The following is a 19,734-nucleotide window of genomic DNA, read 5'->3' on the forward strand; positions in this document are numbered from 1 at the left end:
CGACATCCCATACAAGTGTAGATGATTTTGCAGAGTTGACTGGGGTCTTGTAACTGAATTCATACAACTGATACACGGGTAGAGCACATCTGATTTCGGACCCCTGTACTCAGCTCTGATAAAGTTCATGAAGTTTTCAACCCCCTCGACATATGCAGCGGAGAATCTACGAGCAAAAGTTATCCAAGTCCCGTCCATCTGTTAGACATACAAATTAGTTCTTCTACTAGATATTACAAGAAAAACACACATGCTTTTTTATGAAGTCTAGAAAAAATACCTAGGCCAATGTCTAAAGCTATGGCAAGATATTTGGACGAGCAGATCTAAGTAACGAGATATATGTAAAGCTAATTCAGCAAACATATTTGAGTGCTAAATTATGGCAGGTTGTTTCAGCAGTCAATGAGGTCGAGCACACAGCCATCGAACTATCGAAGGCCATCGCAACAACAAAGATCGAGTATAAAATGGTGTACAACTATTTCACCTAACATATTGGCTACTAGACCATGGCAATCTATGTTACAATATATATATAGCAGGATATTTTAGCAACTAATCAGGCTTGGCATGCCATCTCAGCTAAGCAGATTGAGTGCAGAACAGGGCAAGGAAGCTTCTTAAGAAGAGCATATTGACAGTAAAGTACTTCGGCAAACAGTGAGATTAACAGCGTCTATCAGCTAACATTCAATGCTTCACCGACATGCACGGGGCCTCAGTCTAGAATGCGCATACCATGGGAGAAGCTGACCGCCGTGCGTCTCCACACGAACGTCGCCAGCGGCGGCGGCGCTGACCATCGTGCGCCTCCACAAGAACGTCGCCACCGGTGGCGGCACGGCTAGAGGACGGAAGTCTATGAGAGCATACTGTGGGAGCGAGAGGATCGCCGTGCATCCCCTCGATGAACCGTGGCGCCGACGTATTGGTGAGGCGGGGAGGGCGGCTTTGGCAGAGCGAATGGAGTGGAGGGGACGGGGGGAGGGGGGTTTGGGGAATATTATTGGCAAGTTGGCCGAAGAGCGGTTGAATTTGGGATTTGGGGGGAATTTTTTGGGAGGGGGGATTTTCGCGCGGTGGGCGTGGGGAGTTTGGCGCATGGTCGGTTTCTCCAAGTGTAGTCCCACGTGTCAGTGAAGAGGCAAGCCGAAGCGAGTTCCGTTTGCGTGAGCCGTGTGCAGGACCGAACATGTGTGGGGTGCAATGCGACCGCGACAGGGGTGCTGTGAGTGTACCGCCTTTTTTTCTTTTAAACTAGGTGCTTTTCCCCCTAAAGGAAAAAAACTTAGTGCTTCGCGCGATCCATTGATACTAGTAGTAGTAATCCGTTAATCCCTACTAAAACGACGCGGCAGGGTCTTTTCCCGCACGATATGCTGGGAGGTTCGCTAAGTTGGGTTTTGTAGGACGAGTAATGCTACACCTACGTAATCCCAGTTACGTAATTAACGTAATGTGAAATGTGGGAGCTGTTGATTGTAGATTGGGGGGAGGGGCCCACCACCATGAAAATCAAGGAGGAGAGAGTGGCAATTTACGATAACCCTTTTGTAGGTTCCCATAGATGTAGAAAGATGTGAAATGTGTGAATGTGTAGTGGACGTACTATTGGAGTGCCTTAGATGAATTGTGTATGCAGACTATGTGTTTATTTTACTTCGCATGATAGCTTTGTCTCGGTTCAATAAAAAGCAGAGTTGGTGATGATGGTGCGCCTGCCATCCTGCAACATAGGCTGTCCGATCTATATCTAACGGATAGGAAGGAAACTATGACAATTTACCCGCATTCCTCTCCACATTTGTAGATAGGGCGTTCCCTCGTTCATCCTTTTCTCCCACAAGATCTTGATGTTCCGTGCAACGCATGGGCATCTTTCTAGTACTCCTACAATATACTATATTATTGTGAAAGTTCATATACACCGGCCGAGATTAATGCAAACACGGTAGATTTTCATTACATTTCAAACTTTTATAGGATAGAAAAATAAAAGAAACCTGACCCTATACCTATTCTATGGCGCGACCGACGTCCTCCATCTACGATCTCCATGTACGGGGGTGGGGTTCAAGAACCGTGAAGTGAAGGTGTGTTCTCTGGTGAGGAAGAGTAGAACACGGGAGACGGACCGGCCAGTTGGCACACCATGCCCTGCCGCCTCCCATGCCCTACTCATCCTTGGAGGAGTCCCCGACCTCGGTGGTGCCGGACGTTGGACGGCGGCAAGTAGGACGCGTGGCTGACAGTGCTCCCGTCGTCGGCCGCCATCGTGGCCACCGCTTGTGCGGTCGCGTCCGTGTCCGGCTATGCCGCTATTGCGTCGCGAGCGGCGACTTGAGCGAGGGTGGTGACCTCGAGCTTCATCCCCGAAGACAAGCTCTCCCACAGAGCATTCGCGCTCGCGGTCATGGCGGATGTGGTGCCAGGTAGCAGGACGATGCGCTATGGTGTGGAGGTTAGCTGGGCGTTGCCGCTTTAAGCAGCGCATTCTGGTGAGGCCAAGTGTCGGTGTCAAAACCGGCGGATCTCGGGTAGGGGGTCTCGAACTGTGCATCTAGGTGGATGGTAACAGGAGGCAGGGGACACAATGTTTTACCCAGGTTCGAGCCCTCTTGATGGAGGTAAAACCCTACGTCCTGCTTGATTAATATTGATGATATGGGTAGTACAAGAGTAGATCTACCACGAGATCAGAGAGGCTAAACCCTAGAAGCTAGCCTATGGTATGATTGTATGTTGTAGTTGTTGTGTCCTACGGACTAAAACCCGATGGTTTATATAGACACCGGAGAGGGTTAGGGTTACACAAGGTCGGTTACAAAGGAGGAGATATCCATATCCGTACTGCCTAGCTTGCCTTCCACGCCAAGTAGAGTCCCATCCGGAAACGAGACGAAGTCTTCAATCTTGTATCTTCATAGTCCAACAGTCCGGCCAAAGAATATAGTCTGGCTATCCGGAGACCCCCTAATCCAGGACTCGCTCAGTAGCCCCCGAATAAGGCTTCAATGACGATGAGTCCGGCGCGCAGTATTGTCTTCGGCATTGCAAGGCGGGTTCCTCCTTCGAATACATCACGGAAGGATTTGCATACAAGGATAGTGTCCGACCCTGCAAAATAAGTTCCACATACCACCGAAGAGAGAATAATATTTCCACAAATCTAATCTGCTGACACATTTTGGCAACACGACATTATGCCATGGCCCGGTAATTATTCAAACCGTTTTTCTTCAACCAGCCTCACACATAACGCGAGGCGGTTTCTTGACACGTCTTGTCAAAGAAGAGATCGTGTTCCCCTAATTACGGGATTCTCATCAATACGGTCGTGGGTAACCCAACCGCGCCATCGATTACGACGCTTGGGGGATAAGCGAGTTTTACCAGGCTAGTGGGGACGCATAGTTTCGTCCGCCCATATAAAGGGATAAGGATTCACCTCTTCATCCACGCCTTGTTCCTCCTTTGGTCATCCATTTTCGCGCACTCGAGCTCCAACACACAAGTCTACATCCTTTCCCTCAACCTTATCCAAACATGTCCGAAGCGGGAAGCAAATGGATGGCTTCCTCCGTTATGGAGGGACATATCAAGAAGCTGCGCGGAGCCGGATACATAGCCGCGAATATCGCGCATCGGCTGCCCGCCGCGGGGCAGATCGTCCCTACCCTAGAACCTTACGAGAGGGTAGTTTTCCTTCACCACTTCCTCCGCAGACTGGGGTTTCCCCTCCATCCATTCGTCCGTGGCCTCATGTTCTACTACGGGCTGGACTTTCATGATCTGTCCCCGAACTTCGTCCTCAACATTTCGGCGTTCATCCTCGTGTGTGAGGCTTTCCTCCGCATCCGGCCCCACTTCGGCCTATGGTTAAAGACCTTCAATATCAAGCCGAAGGTGGTGGGAGGCCAACAAGTAGAATGCGGTGGAGCCATGGTAGGAAAGATGCCCAATGTTATATGGCTAGAAGGCTCCTTTGTGGAGACCATAAAGGGGTGGCAATCGGCGTGGATCTACATCACCGAGCCGCGCGACGCCAAATGGGTGGCGGCCCCCGAGTTTCGATCCGGATTCCCTACATGGCTCACTTCCTAGAAAGAGAAGGGCTTGTCGTGGGGTTCATCGATGGAGCTGGACGGACTCCAGAAATGTATCCGGAGTATGGCAAGCAAGAAGCTCAAGCTTGTCAACATAGTCCAGGTCATGCTCATCCGCCGGATCCTCCCGTGTCAACAATGGGATTTCAATTGTGGGAGTTCGACCCGGCCCAACACTAGACTGTGAGCGAGCTCTTCAATATGACGCACCAGGACGTCTGGAAGGTGCTGTTCAAGGGCGCCGAGGTCCCTCCTTCTCTCGCCGAGGACCGCGGGCTAAGCGCAAAGCGCCTAGCGCGTTCGGTGAGTTCAATACGTCCCGTAGGATATTTATTTCCCCTAGCATAATCATGTGTGGGGTCTAATTTCCATGCCTTTCACAGGACTGGGTGGAGACGGCGGGGCAGATTAACTGTCCGGCCACTTTGCCCGAAGACACCGCGGGCGCTCTCCTGCCGGAGATGCTGACTCCGGCTCCTTACAAGGTGCCGGAGAAGACCAATAAGGCCAAGGGAACCCGAAACAGTTCCCGGCGCCAGGCGTCATCGGACTCACCGTTTGGTGACTCTACGGCACACTCCTCCCCCGAAGACGAGGAGGAAGAAGAGGATGCTCCCCCTTCAGTTGTGGGAGATAAGAAAAGGAAGGCCGCCCGTACTGGGGAGGCCAGAGGGTCCAAGAAGGGAAGGACTCTCCTTCCGGACAGTTCCACCACCACCGCCAAAGGCGAAGACGAGTGGTTACCCAGGGCCAAGCCCCTGGGGAGGTCGTAAGTATTCGAATACCAGAGTAATTCATAGTATCCTTTGTCGCACTACTTCCCCTAACGCCGAATATGATTATGCAGGCCGCCACGAGCTAGTATCGATGTATCGTCGGAGGGCTCCCTGGGCTCATCGGATATGGATAGCGATCCACTTTCGACCGTCACCTCCCCTTGCCCTACAGACGACGCCGAGGTATTTTCTCAAGAGGCACTGAATCGAGGGGAGACAGTCCCGGAGGCGCCTCAAGGCGACCTTCCAGACTCCGGGAGCAGAGGGGACAAGGCCCCCAAGGTCTCCGAGTTTGGCCCTCAGTCGAACACCGCGCCGGAACCTCCAGCGGTTCCGGATTCGGGCAGGCGGCCTCCTTCCAAGAGGGGCAAGATGCCTGTGCCGGTGAACTCTGTCCATCGAGAGCCACCGGACAATCTATTGGCAGCGCTTCCATCGATGAGGAGCACCGCACTATTATGAGTGTGGTGGTCTAGAAGGTTCAGTCCGCCAAGAGAGTGGATTGACTGAAGCCTGTGCCAGCCTTCTAACAGGCTTTGAGGTAAGTGTTAAAATATAGGAAAAATATTACCGCATAGACAGTAGCCCCTCATGCTCTGTTCGGTGTTCACAAAGAAAAGCCGAACAGAGGATCAAACAACATCGCAGGAGTGTAAAATAAGTATGCCAATATGCGTATGCAGGCTTCGCTGCTGGCCTCAGCCGCACTGACTGCGGAGGTCGCCACACTGAAGCAGGACCTCGAGGGGTCCAAGAAGGAGCTCGGGCTTGCCAAGAGGTAGCTCGAGGAGAACAAGGGTAAGTAATACCATGTCTATGTATATATAAAAGAAGACGCGATTGCAAAATGACAGGATCATCGTATATTTGCCAGGGGCCACGACCGAGGTGGCGACCCTGAAGCAAGCTCTAACCGAGGTCGAAGACAAAGCAGCCAAGGAGCGAACCGAGCGGGAAAGGCAAGAAGCACGGGTGGGCGAGGTGCAGCAAGAGCTCCAAGCTCTCGTGTCGAAGCATGAGGCGTTGGAGCATGACTCTAAGACACGAGAATCCGAGCTTGCCGCCGTCCGTGAAAGTGCAAAGAGTGCCAAGGCTGAAGCACAGAAGGCCCTCCAGGAGATTGACGCGATGAAGAAAATAGCGGCGGGTAAGGCATTCTATATGCAAAGCAAGCATGTGAAAGTAAATTACCTGTTACTTACCCGAATCCGGAGCTCTCCAGGAGCATTCGCAGATTTGCCCCCGCAGCGTGTCGGATGCCGCACAGTTTTACCAGGCCGAGGAGGGGAGCTCAATGGAGAAGCTGTTCTGGTCTCAGTATACTGGGACCGAACACCCGGTGCCCATGAGCGACCAGCTGAAGCAGCTGGTCGAGCTACATAAAGCGGCCGAACAGGCCATGAAGGGCTTTATAGTCCGGCTATGGCCTGGCGACGCCCTTCCGAACAGCTACTTCGGCCTGGTGAGGCGGCTTGTGGACGCCTGCCCACGGTTGGAGGTCGTCAAGCGGTCTGTCTGCATCGAAGGTGCACGCCGGGCTTTCGCCCGTGTGAAGGTGCAATGGGCCAAGCTAGATGCCGTGAAGCTGATCAAGGAGGGACCGCCGCAGGGCAAGGAGCATCGCACCCCCGAAATTTATTATGAGGGTGTCCTGAAGGGTGCACATCTTGTAGCGGACGAGTGTTCAAAGGATGTAATATTTGAGTAACCTTGCTTGTGTGATCCTGTATGATGAAAACTTGTTTCATATGCGCTATGCAACGCTTGTTTGAATTTAAAATATTACCTTTTGTTTGGCTGTTTATCCAATCTGAGAGATGGCTAGTCCTCGGCTTCTGCCCCCATGCCGCGAGTGCTGGGGTGTTCGGGATAAACCTGAGCACTCTTGTTCCCATTTTTGGGTCCTTCGAGGGAGGTGCTCAGCACAGCGAACAAGGCAACCAGACTAATAATGCTTTATCACTCTCACTTAGCCATAGAATTCTATAATTTTAAATTTCAGCGAAGAAACTGGTATTCGGAAGGCCGAATCCGGGGCGCGATACACCCCTTTAAACCGGACATGACCGGCTCCTCGCTCTAAGCGGCATAAGTCTTTAGGGACTCGAAACCTCGCCGAACAGCGACCAGTCTCTCGCCTTATCATGACAGTCAGTTTTAACTTTCTCTACTGAGGTGCTTAGCCCAGCAAAACCGGGCCACAATCGCAGTAGTTCTCCTAGCGCTACCTTAGCCGATGGAGCGAAATGTAAGGTACCAAAACATAGGAGCCGGGCAAACCCAACATTTGACCAAAGACATGATTCGGAGCTAATGCATATAATGCTATAAGTTCGGGGTGCCGCACTTGTGAAAGTGTTCGGACTTCTCACACCAAATTGTGGGGTACTTAAGCCCCTGGTGTGTTGGCTGTACCAAATTGTACGGTTGCAAGGTGTCATTAATGAACACATATATAAAACAAGAATGCAATAATAGTAGTAATGTTATGCGTTGTTTATTGAAAGAGGTGCGTTAAAGCAGAATGATACATATAGTGCGATAGGAAAAAAGTCGGACTATGTCCCTTCCAACGGCAAGCTGAGGAATAGTATTAAAACAAATATTTCACTCGTTATCATAATCCACCTGGGAGTTCCGTGGTGTGACGTAGCTTGTTGCCTCCTTGGTTGCTGCATCATGTGTTCGGCAATCATGCTGCCGGATAGGGTTTCTAGATATTAAAGTCCTGAAAGAGAAAAATAACAAAGCGGGAAGCCCCTAGTGCGGTTTAGGCCGCGTATTGGGGCATGTCGTAGCTGTGTCCCCCTCCCCGCCTGTGCCCATGGTATTTTTAATGCATAATTATGTACGCGTGGCACGGATTTCGCCGTTTGGCTAGGACTGGGGTGGGGGCCGCATTGCTACACGAGCTCAGATCGTGCCAGGCGGTCTAGTTGCTTATTACTCTGAGCGCGCTTGAGGGTGTCTGGGTCTTGAAACGCCGAACTGGTGGATTGCCTTGAGAGGCTGCTTTGCGCTTCTACTGCGTGGGCCGCAGTGTGCTCCTCCGTACGGAGAGAGCGCTCTGTGTTTCCATTAATTGTGATGACCCCCCGAGGTCCTGGCATCTTGAGCTTGAGGTATGCATAATGCGGTACCGCATTGAATCTTGCAAATGTCGTTCGCCCGAGCAGTGCATGATAGCCACTGCGGAACGACATTATATCAAAGATTAATTCTTCGCTTCGGAAGTTATCCGGGGATCTGAAGACCACTTCCAGTGTAATTGAGCATGTGCAATGGGCCTCTACACCTGGAATGACGCCTTTAAAGGTCGTTTTTGTGGGTTTGATCCTTGAGGGGTCTATACCCATTTTGCGCACTGTGTCCTGATAAAGCAGGTTCAGGCTGCTGCCGCCATCCATAAGGACTCGAGTGAGGTGAAATCCATCAATGATTGGGTCTAGGACCAGTGCGGCGAATCCGCCATGACAGATACTAGTGGGGTGGTCCTTGCGATCGAAGGTGATCAGACAGGAGGACTATGGGTTGAACTTTGGGGCGACTGGCTCCAACGCATATACGTCCCTGAGCGCATGCTTCCGCTCCCTCTTGGGGATGCGGGTTGCGTATATCATGTTCACCGTCCGCACTTGTGGGGGGAACCTCTTCTGTCCTCCGATGTTCGGTTGCCGGGGCTCTTCCTTGTCATCACTATGTGGCCCCTTATCTTTGTCTTCGGCAATTAACTTGCTGGCCTGCTTGAACACCCAACAACCCCTGTTGGTGTGGTTGGCTGGCTTGTCGGGGGTGCCGTGTATTTGACACGAGCGATCGAGTATACGGTCCAAACTGGACGGGCCCGTAGTGCTTCTTTTTAATGGCTTTTTCCGCTGACCGTGTTTAGAGCCTTTGAATCCGGCATTGACTGCTGTATCTTCAGTATTATCGCTGTTAATGCGGCGCTTATGTTTGTTGCGACGTGACCTGCTATTGCCGTCCTTGGTATCCGAAGTACCATGGTTCTTTTGACATATTGTTACTGCGAGCCAGCCAGCTGTCTTCTCCCGCACAAAAGCGGGTCATGAGTGTCGTGAGGGCTGCCATAGATTTCGGCTTTTCCTGACCAAGGTGCCGGGCTAGCCACTCGTCGCGAATGTTGTGTTTGAAAGATGCTAAGGCCTCTGCATCCGGACAATCGACGATTTGATTTTTCTTCGTTAGGAACCGAGTCCAGAATTGCCTGGCCGATTCTTCTGGCTGCTGAATTATGTGGCTCAAGTAATCGGCATCTGGTGGTCGCACATAAGTGCCCTGAAAGTTGTCAAGGAATGCGGCTTCCAGATCTTCCCAACAGCTAATGGACTCTGCTGGCAAGCTGTTAAGCCAATGCCGCGCTGGTCCTTTGAGCTTTAGTGGGAGGTATTTGATGGCATGTAAGTCATCCCCGCGGGCCATGTTGATGCGGAGGAGGAAATCCTTGATCCATACCGCAGGATCTGTTGTGCCGTCGTATGATTCAATATTTACGGGTTTGAAACCTTCTGGGATTTGATGATCCATTACTTTGTCTGTGAAGCATAAGGGGTGTGCAGCGCCTCTATATTGGGCTATATCGCGACGCATCACGAATGGGTCTTGATCGTTGTGTTTGGCCTGGCCGGGTTTACTTTTATTGTATCCGGTGTGACGTTTATCATCTCGCATAGTGGCGTGCCCCCGTGATCCGTAGATCGATCTTGCATGTTTTGCTTTGTCCTCCAATACGTCTCGCAGGTCTGGTGTATTTCCCCATGCTTTTTTATTTGAATGGCGTCGGGGTGCGGGCTGAGTTTTTTGCTGGAATGCCTCTCTATCACGGCCACGAGGTGGCCGATTAGCCGCGTCATACGCTTCTTCCTCCAGTCGAGGCAACCTGCATTTTGGGTAACTCTTGGCGGGGCGCTCGAGTTTATATTCCTCGACCGCGAGGACTTCAATCCACCTGTCAGCTAGCAGATCTTGATCAACTTGAAGCTGCTACTGCTTTTTCTTAAGGCTATTTGTCGTGGCCATAAGCCGACGCTTGAAGCGCTCTTGTTCGACAGGATCCTCTGGCACGGCGAATTCATCATCGCCGAGGCTTGCCTGGTCTTCGGAGGGGGGTATGTAATTATCATCCTTCGCTTCTCCATCTGCCGCTCTCTAAGGAGGGCTGGCTCTTCTATCCTCCTGCTCTAACTCTTGCTGGAGGGGGTTATTGTTGTCTTCGGCACTATCTGGAGTGTTATTACCTCCTGTGCCGGTATCACCACTTTTGCTTTGGCGGGACTTAGAGCGGCGCCGCTGACGTCGCTGTTTGGGTTGCTTCTTGGAGGGGTTATCCTCTGCTGTCTCGTCACCATTGCCTTCTTTGGGTGTACCCACCATGTATATATCGTATGATGAGGTGGTTGTCCAGTGCCCTGTGGGCACTAGTTCCTCTTCATCTCCAGCATCATCGTCCATGCCATCGATGTCTTCTGAGTCGAAGTCGAGCATGTTAGTTAAGTCATCGACAGTGGCTACTAAGTGGGTGGTGGGCGGGCCGCGAATTTCTTCGTCGTTCGCATCCCAATCATGCCAGACATAGTTCGGCCAGGATCCTCCTGACAAGGAGAGAGACCTTAACGAGTTCAGTATGTCGCCAAAGGGCGAGTGCTGAAAAATATCCACGGCAGTAAACTCCATGATCGGATCGCTAGGAACGGGCGTCGGCGGTTCAGAGTCCGTGGCCGGAGAGAGATCCGGTAGTTTGTCAACATGGCTCTCGTGCAGAGTAAGGTCGATGTTCGGCTCAATCACCGATGAGGGTAAGGCCTCCGCGACGGGATCCATCCACCCGTCCATGGACGGCGCAACTGGCAACGAATTGAGGGTCGGAGCGGCTGCCGGTGCGATCTCCTGAACATTGTCAGATGGTAGAGCTAAATCATACTCATCATGACCACGTGACGCACAAGGCAGAGGCTCGAATCTGTCGAAGATCAAGTCTCCGCAGATATCGGCCGTGTAGTTTAAGCTTCCAAACATGACCTGATGGCCAGGGGCGTAGCTTTCAATCTGCTCAAGATGGCCAAGCGAATTGGCCAGCAGTGCAAAGCCGCCGAATACAAAAATTTGTCCGGGGAGAAAAGTCTCACCCTGGACTGCATCGCTAACGATGATACAAGGAGCCATCAAGCCTAACAACGACGACACAGAGGAACTCTCAACGAAAGCACCAATGTCGGTGTCAAAACCGGCGGATCTTGGGTAGGGCGTCCTGAACTGTGCGTCTAGGAGGATGGTAACAGGATGCAGGGGACATGATGCTTTACCCAGGTTCGGGCCCTCTTGATGGAGGTAAAACCCTACGTCCTGCTTGATTAATATTGATGATATGGGTAGTACAAGAGTAGATCTACCACGAGATCAGAGAGGCTAAACCCTAGAAGCTAGCCTATGGTATGATTGTATGTTGTAGTTGTTGTGTCCTACGGACTAAAACCCTCCGGTTTATGTATACACCAGAGAGGGTTAGGGTTACACAAGGTCGGTTACAAAGGAGGAGATATCCATATCCGTACTGCCTAGCTTGCCTTCCACGCCAAGTAGAGTCCCATCCGGACACGAGACAAAGTCTTCAATCTTGTATCTTCATAGTCCAACAGTCCGGCCAAAGAATATAGTCCGGTTGTCCGGAGACCCCCTAATCCAGGACTCCCTCACCAAGCGTTTGGGTGCGTCATTAAATCGCCGGAGTTAGTTTATCGGGCACCGAGCCTCTTAGAGCATCTCCAATAGCATGTGTATATTTGGATGTCTATATATTCATATAGAAAATGGTCTAAAAAGATTCCCTTATATACACGTATAGTTTTGCATCAGAACGTCTATATACAGGGACCATGACAGGTGGGCCGTCGCTGGGGAGAGGAAGAAATCATGACTGCATCTGAGTCTAGACGGCGCCTTCATAATGTCCAGGCGTGGACATTGTCGAGGTCGATTTAGAGGATATGTATATTTGGATGATCATATAGACAAGCTGTTGGACGCCTGTTTTGGGCTCAGGTCGTGGAAAACGAGTATAGACATCCATATAGACAAGCTATTGGAGATGCTCTTAACGACGGCATACGAACGGACGGCATGAATGCTGGCAGCTGGCACCGGCTGGGAACGCACCGCGCGACGGCGCGAGGGACGAGGGTTTTTGGTGTGCCAGGGTAGTCAGTTGTGGTCGTGGCAACGTTGGAGATGCCCTTTGCTCACATGCGACCCCACATGTCATTGAAAAAGCAAGACGACTCGGCATGGTATCAAGCCCTAGGGATGCAGTTGGCCGCGCTACACCACACTGCGGACGCGTTGCGACACGCGCGCACTTCAGCGCCCCATGCATCCTCGACAAGCCGGGTGTTGATCTGCTGGTCGTGCCACAGCGATAACGCCACCCTCGCCACCCTCTGCTCATCGTGCCACAGTGCTAACACCATACTCGGCACATCCCAAGCTCGCTTTGCGGCGGGGCCAATCCCCGAGTTCTCTGGAGCCAAGCTACGAGGAGGAGGAAGCCAATCCAATGTTCATGGCGGAGGTCGCGGCGCAGAAGGCCCCCGATGGGTATGAGACGATGGACGTTGACTCGTGTCAGTGTCCGGGTCCCCCATGGTGCAGGCGGACCAACGGTTCAACCTAGCGATACTAAAGGAGGACCGGGAGGCAGAGGCTCAACTCGACGCGGAGTGCGCGCATGCCACTGCCATCGAGGCTCTCCTGTAGGAGGAATCGGATGTCGTGGACGTGAACTGGGTGGCGGAGGCTCAACTTGAGGTGGAGCGCACAGATGTCGCTGCCATCGAGGCCCTCCTACAGGTGGAACCGAACGTCCTCGACATGAACCGGGCGGCGGAGGCTCAACTCGACGCGGAGCGCGTGGATGCCACTGCCATCGAGGCCCTCCTGCAGGAGGAATCGGACGTCCTCGACTTGAACCGGGCGGCGGAGGCTCAACTCGGCGCGGAGCGTGCAGATGCCGCTGCCATCAAGGCCCTCCTGCAGGCGGAACCGGACATCCTCGACTTGAACCGGGCGGTGCTCTCGTCCGTGCAGAGCGCCCGCACGCTCGGTGTGAACGAGTAGCTCGAGGCCGAGGACAACCACGGTGAGGAGACACACGTCGGCAGCTACAGCTGGTTCGCGCCGGCAGCCAAAGATGACGAGGCTGTCTCGTTCCGCGAGCAGTGATAGTTTTTCTTTATGTTGTTGTTTTTAGGGATCTTTTGCTATGTAAAAACATATATTGTTATGCAAGTCGCCTGACTTTCATCATTTTGGTCAGTCTACTATTTCAGGCTGTTGGATGAATATCCTACATCTCCTAACCCTTCTTCCTCACCTGGTCTTCTTCCCCAACAGACCACCGCACGGGCCGTACGGATCCTCCCCAACATGCGGTTGCATAAACATATTGTATGAACAAAAATTATGTGTCAGAGGTAGGATGGCTGAGTTTGGTTTGTTCACATGCGGTAGCATGTGTCAGTGAGGGTGCGTTCCCTTGGTTGGGTTTGCGGCATGTTGGAGTGACTGTGTAAGGGTGCGGAGTGACCGTGTGAGGGTGCGGTGCAACCGCGGAAACCGTGCGCAAGTGTACCTCCTTTTCATTTTGAAAACTTTAGGCAAGCATGGCAAAAATGTGTTGCAAAGTATGGCAATGCAAGGCCTAGACCCGAAGGATAAGTATGTATGTACTAGGAGTACTGGTGTTAATAAATAAAGGCGACGTTTTCCTTCACGGGATTAATCGATACAAATCCTCATTTGGCATGTCAATTAATGCATATTTTTTTCTCCAAAGCCCAAACAGCTAACCATCTCACTCCTCATCGCTTGATTAATGCAGCGCCATGCAAACCAACCTTCTCACTTCCGCATGCATGCAAGGGTATATTAATGTCCTTGGTTGCTAGTACAAGGCAAACCCCATCAATTTGCCTCGATTAGTGTTAGTGGCCTTTTGCAAATTGTAATCTTGATATACTAGCCTTGTGTACAAAAAAATGGAGGTAGTAAATATTTGACTTCCTTCCCCATTGCGGTGACGTCGACGATATCTCGAACGTTGTGGTTTGGCGAAGTGCATTCGACGGAGAACACCGTTGAGGGAGACCACAGGACGCAAGTGTTGCTTGCAAGCTAAGACAACTGCCTTATTTGCATCCAGGAAGTTAGTTGAACCAAAGGACGCGTAAATAATGTACTAGTACTACTAGTACACAATAGCGTCGTTCGTCCATCTTAGTGCGGTGAGGTGGTTTCTCGAAGAAGACGATGGAGAAGCAGAGTCAGCGAAGAGTGAAATGATGGTTGCTTCGTCCGTGCTTTGTGATTTGACGCCTCAATGCTTTTGTGATTTGTGATAGAAGGGACAGGGGAGTAGACTCTGTGCTCTATATTGAACATGCGTCCAAGCACGGGAGCAAGAGGAGAGACGTTGCATTTTTCTATTCCTTCAATCAATCAATCAGGGAGCGTCGGTTCCATCTTTTTGGCATTGGCAGCACCGTCCACAATGGTTCCCATCGATGCCAAAAGCTATTTTCACATTTGGCTACACATTGTGGATGCCCTTAACCATACCACTTGGTTTTGCTCCTGTGTGCTATCTATACAAATCTCAATTATATTGATCTAAAAAATTATAGAATCAAGATTAGTAAAACGAAGGTGATTTTGCCGCGCGGATAGCGGGGGAGGTTTCTTATTTTTAGAGGACGTTGGCCTGGCGGTTTGCTAACATGCGGTCCCACGTGTCAGTGCTTTACCAAGCCAATCCATGTCCCACATGAGGCAGAACAACGGCAGAAGCAACACGTGGTTAACTTGAAGAAGATCCTATCAAGAAAACTTGAAGAAGATGAGGGAGAAGCGGATTCAGCAATGAGTGAAATGATGGTTGCTTCATCCCTCCGACTTCTTTTTTTAGCATTATTACTTTGTCCCTCTAACTTAACTGTGGGAAAGGTGCAGCTTTGTGATTTGATGCCTCATTGCTCATTACTACGCCGGCGCCATGACTGGGGTGCTTCACCCCTGCTGCTCTGCACTGTATTTTGGTATGGCACGTGGACCCGGTAGCATGATGTCCCACATGTCGGCGAACGGGACTAGAACATTTATGAAAGCGAGCGCTCCACCCTTACAACGGAGGAGTACATGACATGGCAGCCCCGTGAATTCCCACTTGTATTGTATAGTACTATAGTTTGGTTGTTTCACACTATCCATCGATACAGAGCTGATTAAATAGGAAAGGGTGGGATTTTTCCCACGCGGTAGATGATACTGGCCATACATTTCAAAGGAAATTTTAATGTATGCAAACTGAATAATTAAGTAACAATATGATATCTAGTAAAACTAAAAAACACATATGATTTATTGTGTTAGAGTGTAGTAGTAGTGTTGTCTTGCATAGTTGTTAGATGTAAGATGCGAGAATGGGTAGAAATGTAGTTTTGGAGGACCTACAGAGAGAAAAGCGTAATACGGTCACCAAACATCAGAATACGCTCGTTACGGTCACTATATACATTTTGCCGTGATTATACGGTCACTTGCTCATCATTCAGCATCGGATTGCACTCTGTTTATGGGCCAAATAGTCTGCGTGGCACCATGTTAACTGGCCAAAGGTCAGATAAAAACAAATTTACCCAGGCGCGACAAGACTCCAACCTGTGCGCGGGAATCACCTGGTTGTGTATGTGTCTGTCAGGGCCCAATATGTGCGCATGCACGCGTAGGTTGAGCACTTGAGCGTGAGAGTTTGTGGTCATGTGGTGTGTGCATGCATGAGTGCGTGCGTGCGTGTGAGTGTTGCGTGCATGTGTGGCTGTGTGTACGTGTGAGTGTAGCATGCGTGCGTGGCTGCATGTGTTCATGTGGGTGTTGTGTGCATGCAGTTCGTGTGCATACGTGCGTGTGTGTATAATCACCACACCAGCTCCTGTGTGTTAAAATAGATGGCTCGGCATACCAATACAAGGCCACCTTGTCTGTTGTGCCCGCGGTCATGACTTCGAACCACCATCCAATATTTTTTGTCGTTTGTTTTCATTCTTACTAGCAAGATGCCCGTGTGTTGCACGTAACATCAAGATGCATTTGTATGACTAGTTTATCTTTTGAGAGAAAAGGATGAACGAGGAAGGCCTTATTTGCAAATGTGGAGAGGTGTGGGGGTACCTTTTGCAAAATTGACATAGTTTCCTTCCAATCCGTCAGATATAAATCGGACGGCCTATGTTGCAGGATGGCAGGCACACCATCATCACCAACTATGTTTTTATAAGAGTGTAGAAGAGTAGATTCAAGCCGGCAGGTGGGCCCAATGGTAGTGAGATAATGTGATGCAACACTAGAGGTGCCACGTGGAGCGTTTAACTGGTCAACTGGTCGTGTCTTGAGAAAATACAGAGTTGTACGGTGAGCCCATGACTCTATAATAACCACAAAACGTAAATGGTGACCATAATGAGTGGATTCTGAAGTCCAATGTATGTATTGTGCTTTCGCTCCAAATACAATGATCATCACTGTATATATCACGAGAGAAAGATGAAACATGCGTGAATGTGCTGGGGGCTTGCTTTTACAGGACCTGGAGATAGTTTGTGTGCATACGTGAAAGGGGCGTAGAGGGGGTGTATCCGATGGGGAGAGAGATGCTCTTCATTTTTCTTTATTATGACTAACTTTATATATATTAAAAATATATAAAAATTCATAGTGCGGAATAAATATCATTGTGGGCACCATGCAATGCAAATTAACGTTCATACTCCTCCATATAACTTTGTAATGTTGTATATATGTAGAAATTCTAAAATAATTTTTTGGCCACACTTTATTAAAATGGAATGTTGTATGCGAAATAAACGTGAAGAGAGGGCTTTTTAGATCAATGGGGTACGTGATATAACATGTGTGAATGTGTAGCTGATGTATTTGGTAGGGCCTAGAGAGGTATGTGTGTGTATTACGTATTCGAGAGAGGCATGGATAAAGGGGCCGGCGAGGGAGGGGCGTGGGAGAGATAGCACGAGAAATGAGAGAGGTCTAGAGAGAGAGACTAATATGATGTCACGGCGAGAGATTCCCTTGAGTGTGTATATGCAAGGGGGAGGGGATAGAGGCATGAGGAGATTTTTTGTGTGGTGTCTGTGTTGGTATGTCTGGGTGTGAGAAGATAACGAGACCTGGTGTCACATCCCTAGTTCTGGTAATGCCTAGTGCTACCATCTAGTGTTGCGTCATGTTTACTTTCCAAAGAAAGTTGAAATGGGGATGACAGAACCCCCAGCACCCCCTGAAACCAACTAGGGTTTACTAAAATTATTTTCAATGTACCCGAAATGCCTTTCTAAAATGTTCATCATATTTGCCTTGGTCTGGAACCTCTGACAAAAATGGTGCACATATTTCTAGGACATCATAGGGTCACTGAATTAAATCATACTCTATTTGCATTTGGGCATTAAAATGATATTAGATATTTTAAATGTCCAAATAATCCTAAATTGAAATGTTCCAAGTTGGGTATATTCCATGCAGTGAGCATGAGCAGTTTGGTTATTTTTGAAAGTACTTAGGTATTTTTAGAAAAGCCACAAAGTTGCAGAAAAATAGAAAACAGGAATTAAAAGAGAAAGAGAGAGAACTTACCTAGCACCCCAACCGGCCCACCACTCTAGCAGCCCAGCTGGGCAAAGTCAGCCCAGCCCACCATCGCAGCCCCTCTGTCGCCTTCGTCCTCGCGCCAGTAGGCAGGGGTGCATGCCCGGTGCGCGCATCCACACGCGAGCCACCTCCACCCTGCCTGCGTGCTCCCTCATCGCCCTGGATCTCCCTCACGACGCCATGCATCCCCCCTGGTCGCCTCTCACTCTCTCTCGAGCTCGACCCCCTTCTCTGCTCTCTCTCTCCCTCTCTGCCTGAGCGGAGCTCGTCGCAGCCGCTCACCGTAGCCGCAGCCTCCGTGCTCCCCTCGCCTCCCCGACGTGTCCACAAGCATCACCACGCCTCCCTCGTCCTCTCCATCCAGCCACGCCCCCCTGGAGGCCCTGTATCGTCGCCATCTTCATCATCTTCGTCGCCGGCCACCGGAGATCCCCCTCGCCACTCCGCTCGCTCGAGTGCTTCCCCGAGCACGCCGAGGCCACTCCTGCACTCCCCGTGAGCTTCTCTTCCTTATCCCCCTAGCCACGTCACCCTAGCTACCCCTAACCCCATTGGCCATCACGGCCGGGAGCTTGGCTCCGCCGGCCATGTCGCCCCAGTGGCCACCATCACTTATAGCCGCAACTGAGCATGTCACCGTGCTCAGTGCACCCCCAGGAGGTCGTAGCACCCCTCTGCGCCCCTTGCCGTGCCTCCTAACGTTGTTTCCGTGCACGCCCGAACTTCGGCCGCCGCCTGGCTTGACGTCGGCGTCATCTTCGGGCACCCCCACACACACCGCTTGCTCCACAAGGCGCGCGAGTTCACCAGCAACACGTAGATGCCCTCCGCCGACCATTTGGTCACCGGAGGAGGAATCCCGACGCCCTCCACCACGTCTAGCATCGCCGGCGGCTTAACGCCGGTGGGTTTGATCCACTTTGACCCCGGCTGGGCCCCACCCGAGTCCATGACATGTGGGGCCGGCCCTAACACTACAAAAAAAGACACATCCGTGACATTTTGGGCCGAACGAAATTTTTTTTTGTCATACATATGACACTTCTATGACGATAATTGTCACAAAACCCGGTATCATCATAGATGTGGTGGGCTCCTACTTCTATGACAAAAAATGGGCTTTTCGTCCTGGGCGGGCCGGAGACGCAGCTGCATGACATTCTTTGGGCTGTCCATGACGGAAAAAACCGTGGTAGAAGCGAGGGCGAGGAAAATTTCGGGGAGTTCCCGGTTGTGGTGGGAGGTCGGGGGCCGAGCGATGCGCGTTTCTCTCGTACACATATGCGCGTGTGTGCGAGGCATTGGCTCTAACTGAACCCGAGCAAGGCGTTGGGCTCTAACTGAACCCGAGCGATTGCAGGCTACACGTTACTAAACCCGAGGATCGATCGATGGCTTTTAACTGAACCCGATCGAGCGATTCCTTCGCTACTGCTGCTAACTGAAGCCGATCGATGCTGCCTCTGGATGAACAGTGAGCGTTGCCGGGGGGGTTGGATGAATAGTTCCCGGTGGGGGTGGATGAACAGGACCCTGTGGTGTTGCCTCTGGATGAACATGACCCCGATCGATCGAGCCGGTTGGGGCTGGATGAACAGGACCCCGTGGAGGGCTGGATGAACAGGACCACCCCGTGGAGGGCAGGATGAACAATAGACGGTGGAGGGCAGGATGAACAGTAGCCCGTGGAGGGGTGGTTGAACAGGAGCCGGTGGAGAGGGCTGGTTGAACAGTAGCCGATGGAGTAGCGCGCGGTGGAGGCTGGATGAACAGGAGCCCGTGGATGAACAGTCGCAGGTGGAGGCTGGAGGAGGTCGACGGTGGATGAACAGTAGCTCGTGGAGGCTGGAGGGGGCCGACGGTGGAGATGAACATTATCCCGTGGAGTCCCGTTTTGCGGTATGCCACACCCCTCCCGATGAACAGGACCCCCGTTTCGACCGTAGGAGGTCCGTTTCATCCGTTTTGCGGTACGCCACACCCCTCTGATCAACAGGACCCCTGTTTTGACCGTAGGAGGTCCGTTTCCTCCGTTTTGTGGTACGCCAGACCCCTCCCAATCAACAGGACCCCGTTTCGAACGTAGGAGGTCTGTTTCCTCCGTTGTGCGGTACGCCAGG

Source organism: Triticum urartu, chromosome 6A (assembly GCF_056163025.1).
Source record: "Triticum urartu cultivar PI428250 chromosome 6A, HENAU_Tu73, whole genome shotgun sequence".
In the NCBI taxonomy this organism is placed as follows: Eukaryota; Viridiplantae; Streptophyta; class Magnoliopsida; order Poales; family Poaceae; genus Triticum; species Triticum urartu.